Here is a 12,900-nt window from a genome sequence, read left to right on the forward strand (position 1 = left end):
TGAAGCCCACTAACAAAGCAACTGACAAAGAATTAATCTCCAAAATATACAAGCAGCTCATGTAACTCAGTACCAGGAAAATAAACAACCCAATCAAAAGGTAGGCCAAAGAACTAAATAGACATTTCTCCAAAGAAGATATACAGATGGATAACAAACACATGAAAAGATGCTCAACATCACTCATATCAGAGAAATGCAAATCAAAACCACAATGAGGTACCATCTCATGCCAGTCAGAATGGCTGCCATCAACAAGTCTATAAACAATAAATACTGGAGAGAGTGTGGAGAAAGGGGAATCCTCTTACAGTGTTGGTGGGAATGCAAACTGAAATGAATGAAAGCCACTATGGAGAATAGTGTGGAGATTCCTTTAAAAACTGAAATTAAAACTGCCATATGATGCAGCAATCCCACTGCTGGGCACACACACCAAGGAAACCAGAATTGAAAGAGACATATGTATTCCAATGTTCATTGCAGCACTGTTTACAATAGCTAGGACATGGAAGCAACCTAGATGTCCTGCAGCAGATGAATGGATAGGGAAGCTGTGGTACATATACACACGGAATATTACTCAGCTATAAAAAAAGGACACATTTGAGTCAGTTCTAATGAGGTGGATGAAACTGGAGCCTATTATACAGAGTGAAGTAAGTCAGAAAGAGAAACACCAATACTGTATATTGATGCATATATATGGAATCTAGAAATATGGTAACGATGATCCTATATGCAAGGTAGCAAGACAGACAGACGTAAAGAACAGACTTTCGGACTCTGTGGGAGAAGGCAAGGGTGGGATGATATGAGAGAATAGCATTGAAACATGTGTATTGCCCTATGTGAAATAGAGGACCAGAGCAAGTTCTATGCATGAAGCAGGGCACTCAAAGCCAGTGCTTTGGGACAACCCAGAGGGTGCAGTGGGGAGGGAGGTGGGAGCGGGCTTCAGGATAGGCAGACACATGTGTACCTGTGGCTGATTCATGTCGCTGTATGGCATAAACTACCACAATATTGTAAAATAATTGTCCTCCAATTAAGACAAATTAATTTTAAAAATCCACAAGACTCTAAATAGCATAGTGATTTGGTACCCATGTCCAACTGTTTAAAAGTAAGTCTTCCCTGAGACCACACATAGGGTTAATGACCTCTTTGTCCCTGTGTGAAAGTGTCTTATTATCCACCACATTATAGTGAATATACTGTTTTCAAATCCATCTCCTTCATTACATTAAGAGATTGTAGAGAGAACTTTAGTACGTTTGGTACTAAGCCCATAGTAGGATCTTAAGTATTGTTATTCAATCACTAAGTCACGTCTGACTCTTTGCAACCCAATGGACTGCAGCACACCAGGCTTCCCTGTCCTTCACTATCTCCTGAATCTTGCTCAAACTCATGTCCATTATGTCGGAGATGCCATCTAATCATCTCATCCTCTGTTGCCCCCTTCTCCTCCTGCTCTCAATCTTTCCCAGCATCAGGATCTTTTCCAAGGAGTCAGCTGTTCACATCAGGTGGCCAAAGTATTAGAGCTTCAGTGTCAGCAGAAGTCCTTCCAGTGAATATTCAGGGTTGATTTCCTTTAGGATTGATTGGTTTGATCTCCTTGCAGTCCAAGGGATTCTCAAGAGTCTTCTCCAGCACCATAGCTCAAAAGCATCAATTCTTTGGTGCTCAGCCTTCTTTACGGTCCAACTCTCACATCCATATAGGACTATTGGAAAAATCATAGCTTTGACTACATGGATCTTTGTTGGCAAAGTGATGTCTCCGCTTTTTAATATGCAGTGGTTTGTCACAGCTTTACTTCCAAGGAGTGTCTTTTAATTTCATGACTGAGGTCACTGTCTGCAGTGACTTTTGGAGCCCAAGAAAATAAAGTCTGTTACTATTTCCACTGTTTCCCCATCTATTTGCCATGAAATGATGGGACCTGATGATATGATCTGAGTTTTTTGAATGTTGAGTTTTAAGCCAGCTTTTTCACTCACCTCATACACCCTCATCAAGAAGAGCTTTAGTTCCTCTTCACTTTCTGCCATTACAGTGGTGTCATCTGCATATCTGAGGTTGTTGATATTTTCCCCAGCTATCTTGATTCCAGCTTGTGATTCATCCAACCTGGCATTTCACATGAGGTACTCTGCATATGATTTAAATAAGCAGGGTAATAATATACAGCCTTGACATACTCCTTTTCCAATTTTGAACGAGTCTGTTGTTCCACGTCTGGTTCTAACTGTTGCTTCTTGACCTGCATACAGGTTTCTCAGGAGGAAGGTAAGGTGGTTTGGTATTCCCACCTCTTTAAGAATTTTCCACAGTTTGTTGTGATCCACACAGTCAAAGGCTTTAGGGTAGTCAATGAAGCAGAAGTAGATGTTTTTCTGGAATTCCCTTGCTTTTTCTACGATCCAGTGGATGTTGACAATTTGATCTCTGGTTCCTCTACCTTTTCTAAACCTAGCTTGTACATCTAGAAGTTCTTGGTTCACATACTGTTGAAGCCTAGCTTGAAGGATTTTGAGCATGACCTTGCTAGCATGTGAGATGAGCATATTTGTGTGGTACTTTGAACATTCTTTGGCATTGCCTTTCCTTGGGATTGGAACGAAAATGCCTTTTCCAGTCTGGTGGCCACTGATGAGTTTCCCAGATCTACTGGTATATTGAGTGCAGAACTTAAGCTGCGTCCTCTTTAGGATTTGAAATAGCTCAGCTCGAAGTCCATCACCTCCATTGACTTTGTTCATATGAATGCTTCCTAAAGGCCCATTTGACTTCACACTCCAGGATGTCTAGCCTATGTTAGTGACCTTGTGGTTATCCAGGTCATTAAGGCCTTTTTTTGTATAGTCATTTTGTGTATTCTTGCCACCTCTTTTTATTCTTTTCTCCTTCTGTTAAGTCCTTGCTGTTCTGTCCTTTATTGTGCCCATTTTTGCATGAAATGTTCCCTTGGTATCTCTAATTTTCTTGCAGAGATCTCTAGTCTTTCCCATTCTATTGCTTTCCTTTATTTCTCTGCATTGTTCACTTAAGAAGGTTTTCTTATTTCTCCTTGCTATTCTTTGGAGCTCTGCATTCAGTTAGGTAGTACATCTTTCCCTTTCTCCTTTGCCTTCTGATTCTCTTCTTTTCTCAGCTATTTGTAAGGCCTCCTCAGACAACCACTTTACCTTCTTGCATTTCTTTTTCTGGGGCATGGTTTTGGTCACTGCCTCCTGTATAATGTTACAAACCTCCATCCATAGTTCTTCAGGCACTCTTTCTACCAGATCTAATCCCTTGAATCTATAAATGAGTGTTGCTACCTAACAGATGTGTTGCTGAGTCAACACACTGGGAAAAAAATTCTATTCTATGGGGCTTTCACTCTTTTTCTTTTCTTTTTTTTTTTGCTTTCACTCTTGAGAGGAACACAGAGGACCTGACTCAATTCCGATGCTGTGAGGTGCTGTGAGAAGAATCCTGAGGCAGCAACATATTCCCAAGACTATTGACGTAATGTTGCAAACGGAGAAGCTTGTCATATCTGGCAGGTCCAAGAGAAAGAGGTGAAGTTGCAATGCTACCCTCAACACTTAACTTTGACAGTTGACTGCTCTACAATAATAAAAAGAAAACCCAGACGGCAACCTATCTCCTAAGAAGGATGGCAGATCCACATGAATAGCGAGGATCTGGCTTACCTCCCCAAGAGACCTAGGCTCCTGGAGGCGTATCATCTTCCATCTTTACAGACTGCTACCTGTAAGCGCCTATAGCATAGCTGAGATAAGCTCAGATGACGTAAGGAGAGAAAAGCACTTTAATCACTTTGATGATAAAACTGTAATTGTTTTGCAGCACTGTTTGTAAACTGTGACACAATACTTCATTGGCTTTTAGACACATTAAAATTGCTTATAATTTTTAAAAAATGTACATTAGTGTATCATTTTGTTCCCCCTGACTCTCCTTAAGGATCTGGGAGGCCCAGAACAAGATGTTACAAGTTGATAGAAAAAGTGAAAAAAGCTGGGATAGCAGCTGGAGCTGGAGCTCAGGGGAACTGGCTGTACAAAGTGCAAGGTAGAGTTAGGGAAGGGTGGGGACTGTGTGGCTTTGAAGGTGGAGACAGCTACCCTGGAGGGAATGTGTTACTCATAAACCTTTTAAAGAGTTTTGCCTGGATGGCAGCGGCAAAGCAATTAAACAGCTGTGGACAGACAGACATGACCTAATTTATTGGCCTTTCCTGTTGTCTTTGGTGCAGCCGGTGCTATAGCCTAACCTGCAACTAAGAGTGTTTGGTGGGGTGCAAGGTTGGGGTTTGCTGAGAATAGGGGAGGAACTGATGTCCTTGAGGAAGAAGAGGCACTGTACCCAAGCAGGACCCCACGGGGGCTTCCCAGGACATGGGGCCTTCTTTAGCTCCGCTCTCAAGTACCTAGATAGTATTTGACACACATTTCCTAAGTTATTTTGCAGATATTAAAAAAAAACTTCCCCCTCTCCAACAAACAGAAGATGTTAACTACTTGACCACCATCAACACATAGCCCCAGGTCTCCTGGAGCCCAAGGACTGACAATGTTAACCCCTGTGACCCCACCCTGCTACCTCTCCATCAGCCAGAGAACTGTGCAGTGTGCACAAGCTGATCACAGACCCCTGAGACCCTGCTCCCTCACCTGGCTTTTAAAAGTGCTTTGCCTAAGCCCTTTGGGGAGTTCAGGGTTTTAGGGCATGAGCCACCCCATCTCCTTGCCTGGTCTTGCAATAAACCTTTCTCTGCTCCAAAGTCCAAAGTCTGCTTGGCCTCACTGTGCACTGGGAACACATAAGCATTAACAGCACAAGCAAGCAGGCCCAGCGCAGGGATGGCCGGACCCTCCTGACCTACTCCCTCACTGAGAAGGCCATCGTCAACAGTCCCCTTGCCAAGCCCCAGCAATTCTTCTGCTCTGAGGAGTGAAGGACCCAACAGCAACTACTGAGGTGACAACTTTCAGCAGACAGAGTTCTCACTTGGCCTTCAGTGATCCTGAAGGGGGCTGCAAAGTGTAGGCTCAAGTGCAAATGCAGTGATTTAGCAACTCAAGTGTGGATGATGCAAAGGTCATGAGCATCTACTTTATAGCATCTGGAAGAAAGGAAGAGGACCACATATAAAATACACGACAGAAATTTTAAAACAGACTGCAAAAAGTTCTGCAGTTTAAAAACTGACAAATGAAAAGAAAAACCTTTGCTGCTCTCTGGGCTCTGACACGGTTTAAATCAAAATGCTGGCTGTTTAAAGGACTTAGTGGGGACCCCTAGGATGTTCCTCAGGCCACTCCAGAGCCTGTGGGGGCTCTGTCTGCTGTACTCCTTGACCCCACAGTCACTCCTGCCTGTCTCAGAGCCCCACCTCTGGGAGGCTGACTGAGGGGCTGAAGAGCAGCAAGCCATCGGCAGCAGAAAAGGGGGTGGGGGGGGCCTCGTCAAGAAGCTGTTTCACGTGGACTGCACGTGGGTCTCACCTAGACTGTGGGTTCATTTGGTGCAGCTGTAGAGGTGGGGGTGATGGAGCTCACAGGGGTCCCACACTGACCCCACACATCATCGCAATCTAGGAGCACAACCCACACATTCTCTCGATGGCTATTTAACTGCCTCAAAGCTAAGGCATTAACTTCCCTTTGAACCCACACGTCTCCACTGTTCAGGGTCTGGGTCAGTCCACCTGTGAAGCCACCAGATATGTTGCCACAGCTGCCGCAGGGCACAGAGCCTTGGGCTCCAGTCTCACATCCATCCCTGGGGGTTACACGGTCTTGAGATATTTTGAGAAAAGAGAAAAATAAGGATGATAATATCTCACCTGGGAAAATAAGGAAATAATATCTGCTCTTTCTACTTTGTGCTCAGTCGTATCCAATTCTTTGCAACCCCATGAACTGTAGCCCACCAGGCTCCTCTGTCCATGGGATTTTCCAGACAAGAATACTGGAGTGGGCTGCCATTTCCTTCTCCATCTTTCTACTTTAAAGGATGTTTGAGAGGACCCAGTGAGTATGGGAAGCTTTAAAGTACTGCATACATTTAAAATGTTACCGATCACATATTCCTGAATAATCACAGAATCAGCAAAGAGATCTAATTCCTTCCTTTGAAGCCATCCACCCTGGCCAGGCACCATAGTAACCATTTGCATGAGTTGTTTTATGACAGGAGGTCCTGGTAAGGAACAGGGAACTAATAAGCCTCCAGAAACCAGAAGAGTTCGGGAAAGGTCAAAAGGAGACACTACATGTCCGACCACTTCCCAGAATCCTCTCTGGCATCCATCTTGGCTGAACAAGGCGTGCACCACCAGGAAGGACTCTGAGTCAGAATGATTGGCTCAAGACAACCCGGAAACTAACCCATCACCATAAAACCCGAGACTGCAAGCCATGTTCCCTACTGCTCTCCACCTGGGTGCCCTTTCCCAATAAAATCTCTCGCTTTGTCAGCACATGTGTCTTCTTGGACAATTCATTTCCGAGTATTAGACAAGAGCCCAGTTTCGGGACCTGGAAGGGGTCCCCCTTCCTGCAACAGAACCAGGATGCTTTACCTTTTCAGAAACTCTTTGGACTTCCGTATTGTCCTTCTTTAACTATGTCCTATTTTCTCATATTGAACATAACCACTCAACAGCCAATATGAAGTACGACCAGGGTTCGCTTCAAGGAAGGGAGTTCACAGCCAGGAGCTAATCAGCTCCTGACTATTATAGCGTTTGTGTTTGTGTAACCACACAGTAGGCAGTAAAAGAAAACAAAAACAGCAGAAAGTGAAAAAGAAATTCTTCCAATTGTCAGACTAAACAACTCCAGGGGCAGAAGGTCCTTTTGATCCTGCCAAGTAATTGTTAAGTAGGAAAGTACTAGAAATGAGGCTTTTTACATTTGTGTCAGGCATAGCCCTCCAAGACTCCAGGCTTTCCCTTCCTAAACTGCAGGGTTTCCTGTGAAATCAACAGTTCCTCAACTTATGTAAAGGAGTGGCCTGTAGGGAAGAGGTGACAGATGAAGTCACAACCTAATGTCCAGGCAACCAAGATGGGATCTCTTATGCATATTAGAGTTATTTGGGAGCTCTGAAAAACATCTATGCCTCCCTGATCACAGACCAATTTGGCTGGAATGTCAGGGTGGGTCATGGCATCAGGCGTTTGGAGAGTTCCCCAGGTGGTTGTCATTTCAGACAGGGTTGAGAATCTCTGTCTTGGCAGAGCCTACAGTTCAAGACTTGTTATCAAGGAAGCCAAGCAGATACATCAAAAGGATCTTAGTGCCCAGGTAGGCATACAGGGAGGAGACGCAGAGTGAGTACAGAGAACCCAGGGGCAACCCCCTCCAGACGGGTGAATCTTAGTACCTACCAAGTCAACATTTTATCACCTTGAGCTGAACTGGAATGGTCTATACAGCTTCCATTTAGGAAATCCAGCAATAAGTTTTCCCAAGGAGGCACCACAGGTTGGATTCCCAATCCTAAGGGCAGTCCATTCACAGGCAGGCTAGAGGTGCATCAGGGGACCTGGCACAATGGCCATGAACATCAGAACCCAGACTGGAGAACATGTAGAGTCAGCCAGTTGAAAACTGCAGCAGCATGAAGTGAGGGAATCAAAGACATCCTAGGAGAAGGACAGGCAAGGCTGTGACAGACAAGCAGAACAGCTGGTCCCTAGGGTTGCCTTGGTTTCCCAAATCCTTCAAATTCTGGATTCAGCCCACATGTAACTTTTGGGCAAAGCCCTCTCTATCTAAGGGGCCCTGAGTGACGACTCCTTTCCATCCAAAGACCCTGACTAACCTGAGCGTGTTGCAGACGGACCACGGCACCCAGAAGGATGTGGAGAGGCAGCAGCACAGAGAAGCAAGAGAAGAACAGGGCCACTCCCCAAAGATGCTGAAGCAAGAGACAGAAACTGTGAAAGGGCAAACGGGGCATGAACAGTGAGTGCAGGATAATCAGAAAGAAGACTCAAGAGAATTTTCTGGCAAGGAAACAGAGCCTTAGCAATATAAGACTGGGAAGTGAGGAAAAAGCAGAATTTACAGGATGATAGAAGACAACAGGGATGGAAGAAAAAAGAAGAGGACGAGAAACTTCTTTCCCTTCTCTATGCTGCTGGGAGATGACCCCTGAGTACACTTCTCAGGCTCAACCAGAAGTTAGAGGCTTCCAGCTGGCTTCAGCCAGGCACTGGCAGGAACTGGAGGTATAGAAGGGAAAAGTCAGGGTATTTCTCCTCCTCCCTCTGCCTTATGAGGAACTTCCGGTAGGGACTGTCTCTCCCAGGTTTCCAAATCCCCAGACAGGTCTGCCAAGGTCCCAGTTTCTCTTGGAGGATCCTAATCTGTAGGGTTTGGCTAACACCGCCTGCTTCTAAAAAAAACAAAAAGAAAAAAATTTTAACTTAATTGTTCTTCAGTCACTCAGTCCTGTCCAACCGCATGAACTTCAGCATGCCAGGCTTCCCTGTCTTTCACTATCTGCCAAAGTTTGCTCAAACTCATGTCCATTGAGTCGATGACGCCATCCAACCATCGCATCCTCTGTTGCCTACTTCTCCTGCCTTCAATCTTTCCCAGCATCAGGTTCTTTTCCAATGAGTTGGCTCTTCGCATCAGGTGGCCAAAGTATTGGAGCTTCAGTTTCAGCACCAGTCCTTCAAATGAATATTCAGGGTTGATTTCCTTTAGGACTGACTGGTTACATTTTATTATATAAAAACTTAAAAAAAATCCTTTTCTTAGATAAGTAGAAGTTAAGTGCAATGAAATCTGTGAAATACATTTGTCATGCTGCTGCTGCGTCACTTCAGTTGTGTTCAACTCTGTGCAATCCCATAGACGGCAGCCCACCAGGCTCCTTTGTCCCTGGGGTTCTCCAGGCAAGAATACTGGAGTGGGTTGCCATTTCCTTCTTCATATTTGTCATAAATAGGACAAGTCAATTTCCTTCATGTATAGAGAAACATATAAAGCAATAAGAAAAAACCCCATTAAGACTCTGTGTCATATAGTGGAGTTTGCTTTCTAGAATCCATTCCCCTAGTTTCCCCCCTTTTAGATTTTGTTGTGGGCATCAAAATGTGCAGTCCCAGAGGATGGATCACAATGACGTAAGTCTAACATTTAAATCCGACTCCTTGATTTTCAATTCCCTTGCAGCAATAGGTGGCTTTATGACCTGGATTTTGTCAATGAGGGTTAAGGGGAGGTGTGCTGGGATAGCATTCAGCAAAGCTTTCACTTTCATAATCAAATGGACAGATGTAGTTGGCTGCACCCTTATCCCCTCTCTCCCTGCCTTGAACATGGATGTGATGTTTGGAGCAGTTGTAGCCATCTTTCATTGCAAAGGGACCAACCTGACATCCTAAACCACTAAACCAGCTAGCAGACCTATTTCCAGATACCTTGTTATTTCCAAAAAATTTATTCTCAATGGATTAAAGCCATGATTAGATTTGTTATTTGTGACAAGAAGCATTCTGAATATAAATTCTGAAATACAAATAGGCAAAAGTATAAATAGATAATTCATAAATTATGAAATGTAAATTAATAGTAAACATATGAAAAAAGTTCAAATTCATTATAACCACAGTTTCAGAAATTAAATCTAGTATAAGAATTTTTAGCCTACAAAATTAGCAAAGATTAAAAATAATAATACAATTCAGTCCTGGGAAGGATAGTTTCTGCTGCAACTCAAAGTACAATTTGGTAGAACATTTTGGAAATCATTTCCCAACATATAACAAGAATTTAGAAAATATTTATATTATCGAATAATGATTTACACTGTGGAATTTACCTTGCTCCGCTTAGTCGCTCAGTTGGATCCAACTCTTTGTGACCCTACAGACAGTTGCCCGCCAGTCTCCTCTGTCCATGGGGATTCTCAGGCAAGAATCCAAGACCCAGGTATCCTGCACTGCAGGCATTTGAGCTACCAGGGAAGCTCAAGAATACTGAAGTGAGTAGCCTATCCCTTCTCCAGGGGAACTTCCCAACCCAGGAATCGAACCATGGTCTCCTGTATTGCGGGCGGATTTTACCAGCTGAGCTACCAGGGAAGCCCAGAATTTATCTGAGCGACACACTTTTAATTGAATTAAGGATATAAGCACAAATGTTTTTAATGGCATTATTTAACATAGTGTAACAGCATAACAAACCTGACGCCATATTGAATCTGTTCCTTTATCTCTAAACTTTGTGCTCTGTTGCTTGTGTTTAGTCATGCTGGTTCTGAACCGTTTATAAAATAATGTTGCCTGTAACTTGAAATATCAGGATAGCCCATTCTCAAGGCTCTTATCTTTAAAGGCATAACACTTTCCCCACTCATATAGAGATAAAAAGCTGAAGAACAGAGAATAATATTTGTCTTGTTGGAGGTTTGTAAGAACATTGTGACCACACCTAAATGTACATGTGCAAAAACAAAGAATCCTGGCATCAAGAAATTTGCAACAACCAGCCACATCCCCTCCCCTCCTAGTATAAAAGAAGCCTGAATTCTAACTCAGGTAAGATGATTCTTTTGGATACTAGTCCATCATCTTCTTGGTCTGCTGGCTTTCTAAGTAAAGTAGCCCCAACAACTTGTCTCTCAATTTATAGGCCTGTAGTATAGTAAGCAGTATGAGCTTGGACTTGCTAACAGTAGCAATTAGAAACAAACAAACAAAAAAAAACAGAGAAAATTGAAGTACCTAAAGTATTAGAATGATTAATTAAATTATAAAATACACATAGTAGAATAGCATACAGCCACAAAAAATAATGTTGACTAAGAGTCTTTAATTTGAAGGGGTTATTTTTATGTCAGATATTACACAGAAAAAATATACATAATACTATTACAATTATATGAAAGTGAGTATGGATGAAAACAGTTTTGATGGTTCCTAAAAAGTTAAACCCAGAATTACCAAATGTCACAGTAATTCCACTCCTGGGTACATGCCTAAAAGAAAGGAGAACAGGTACTCAAAATCCTTATAGATAAATGTTCATAGCAGCACTATTCACAATAGCAAAAGGTGGAAACAACCCAAATGTTTATGAAGAATGAATAAACAAATTGTGGTATATGCATATAATGCAATATCATTCAGAACAATTTAAAAAAAGAATGAAGTACAGATAGATGCTACAAGGTAGACAGATGTCAAAACATGCTGAGTAAAGTGGGCACAAAAGGTTACACATCACATGGAAGGTTCTATTACAGAAATGTCCAGTAGAGGTAGATACATATAGACAGAAAGCTGATTGGTGGCTGCCAGCAATTGGAGGGAGCAGGAATAAAGAATAATTTTTTAAAAAATTAATTTCATTGAAGTATAGTTGATTGACAATGCTATGTTAACTCTGCTGTTAATATATCAAAGTGATTCATTATTTTTCATATTCTCTTCCATTATGGTTTATCACAGCTTATTGAATATAGTTGCCTGTGCTATACAATAGGACCTTGCTGTTTATTCATTCCATATATATAAATTTGCATATGCTAATCTGAAACTCCCAGTCCATCCCTCCCCCACCCTTCTCTCCCATGGCAACACAATCACAAGTCTGTTCTTTATGTCTGTGAGTCTGTTTCATAGATAAGTTCACTTGTGTCATATTTTAGATTCTACATATAAGTGATAGCATGTAGTATTTATCTTTCAAAGAGTAACTATTTAATGAGCTTAATTTTGAGGTGATGAAATTTTTTTTGGCCTTGTGTCCAAGTATTCCAACACCATTTGTTGAAAAAGACTATCCTTCACTGAACTGCTTTCGTACCTTTGTGAAAAAATCAATTGGCTATATTTTGGGGCTCTATTTCTGGACTATATTCTGTTCCACTAAATCGTATATTTTCCCCTTCACAAATACTATGATATCTTGATTACTATGACTTTATAGTAAGTCTTAAAATCAATTAGTGTGATTCTTTCAATTTTTAAAAAAAATTGCTTTGTCTATCCAGTTCCTTTGTTCTTCCATAAAAATTAGATTTCTAATTGTTCATTATTAGTATATGGTAATACAATAGGTTTTTATATATTAATCTTGTATCCTACCACCTTGTTAAAGTCACTTATTAGTTCTAGGATTTTTTTCTTTTGCTAGATTTTTTTCTTTGTAAACAATCATGTCATTAGCAAATATGGATAGTTTTACTTCTTCCTTTCTGATATGTGTATCTTTTACTTCCTTGCCTGGCTAGGACCTCAATATGATGTTAAATAGGAATGGTAGTCTTGCTGTACATCTTGTCTTGTTTTCAATCTTAAGGGGGAAAGCAGTCTTACACCATTAGGTATTATGTTAACTAAAAGATTTTTTGTAGATGCCTTTTATCAGGGTCTATTTCTTCCTTGCCAAGAGTTTTTATCAAGGCCTTTTCTGCATCAATAGATATGATCACATGTGTTTCTTCTTTAGATTGTTGATATAGTGGTTTACAGTAAGTTATTTTAAAATAGAGAATGAGCCTTACTGTTATGTATTAAATTGTGTCCTCCAAAAAAGATATGTTGGAGTCCTAAGCCTTAGTATCATATTTGGAGACAGGGTCTTTACAAAGGTAATCAAGTTAAAATGAGGTCTTTAGTGTGGGCTCTAATTCAGTATGACTGGTGTCCTTAGGAAGAGGGTAAAGTTTAGACAGCAGAGGCAGACACACACAGGGAGAATGCCATGTGAAGACTGGGGTTACACTGCCACCAGCCTGGGAACTAGCAGAAGTTAGGAGAGACCTGGAACAGACTCTAATGAAGCGCCTTCAGAGGGCGCGCCCTTCCTGACACCCGGAGGACAGCTCTTTACCACAGATCTGGAGAGC

At 41.9% G+C, this 12,900-nt stretch overlaps 1 protein-coding gene across 2 annotated transcripts in view; it reads right to left on the minus strand.

Moving 5' to 3' along the window:
- EXPH5 (exophilin 5) overlaps window positions 1–12,900 on the minus strand; it is a 92,833-nt gene that overhangs the window by 71,631 nt on the left and 8,302 nt on the right. The window lies entirely within an intron of this gene.

This window comes from Cervus elaphus, chromosome 1 (genome assembly GCF_910594005.1).
Source record: "Cervus elaphus chromosome 1, mCerEla1.1, whole genome shotgun sequence".
Taxonomy (NCBI): Eukaryota; Metazoa; Chordata; class Mammalia; order Artiodactyla; family Cervidae; genus Cervus; species Cervus elaphus.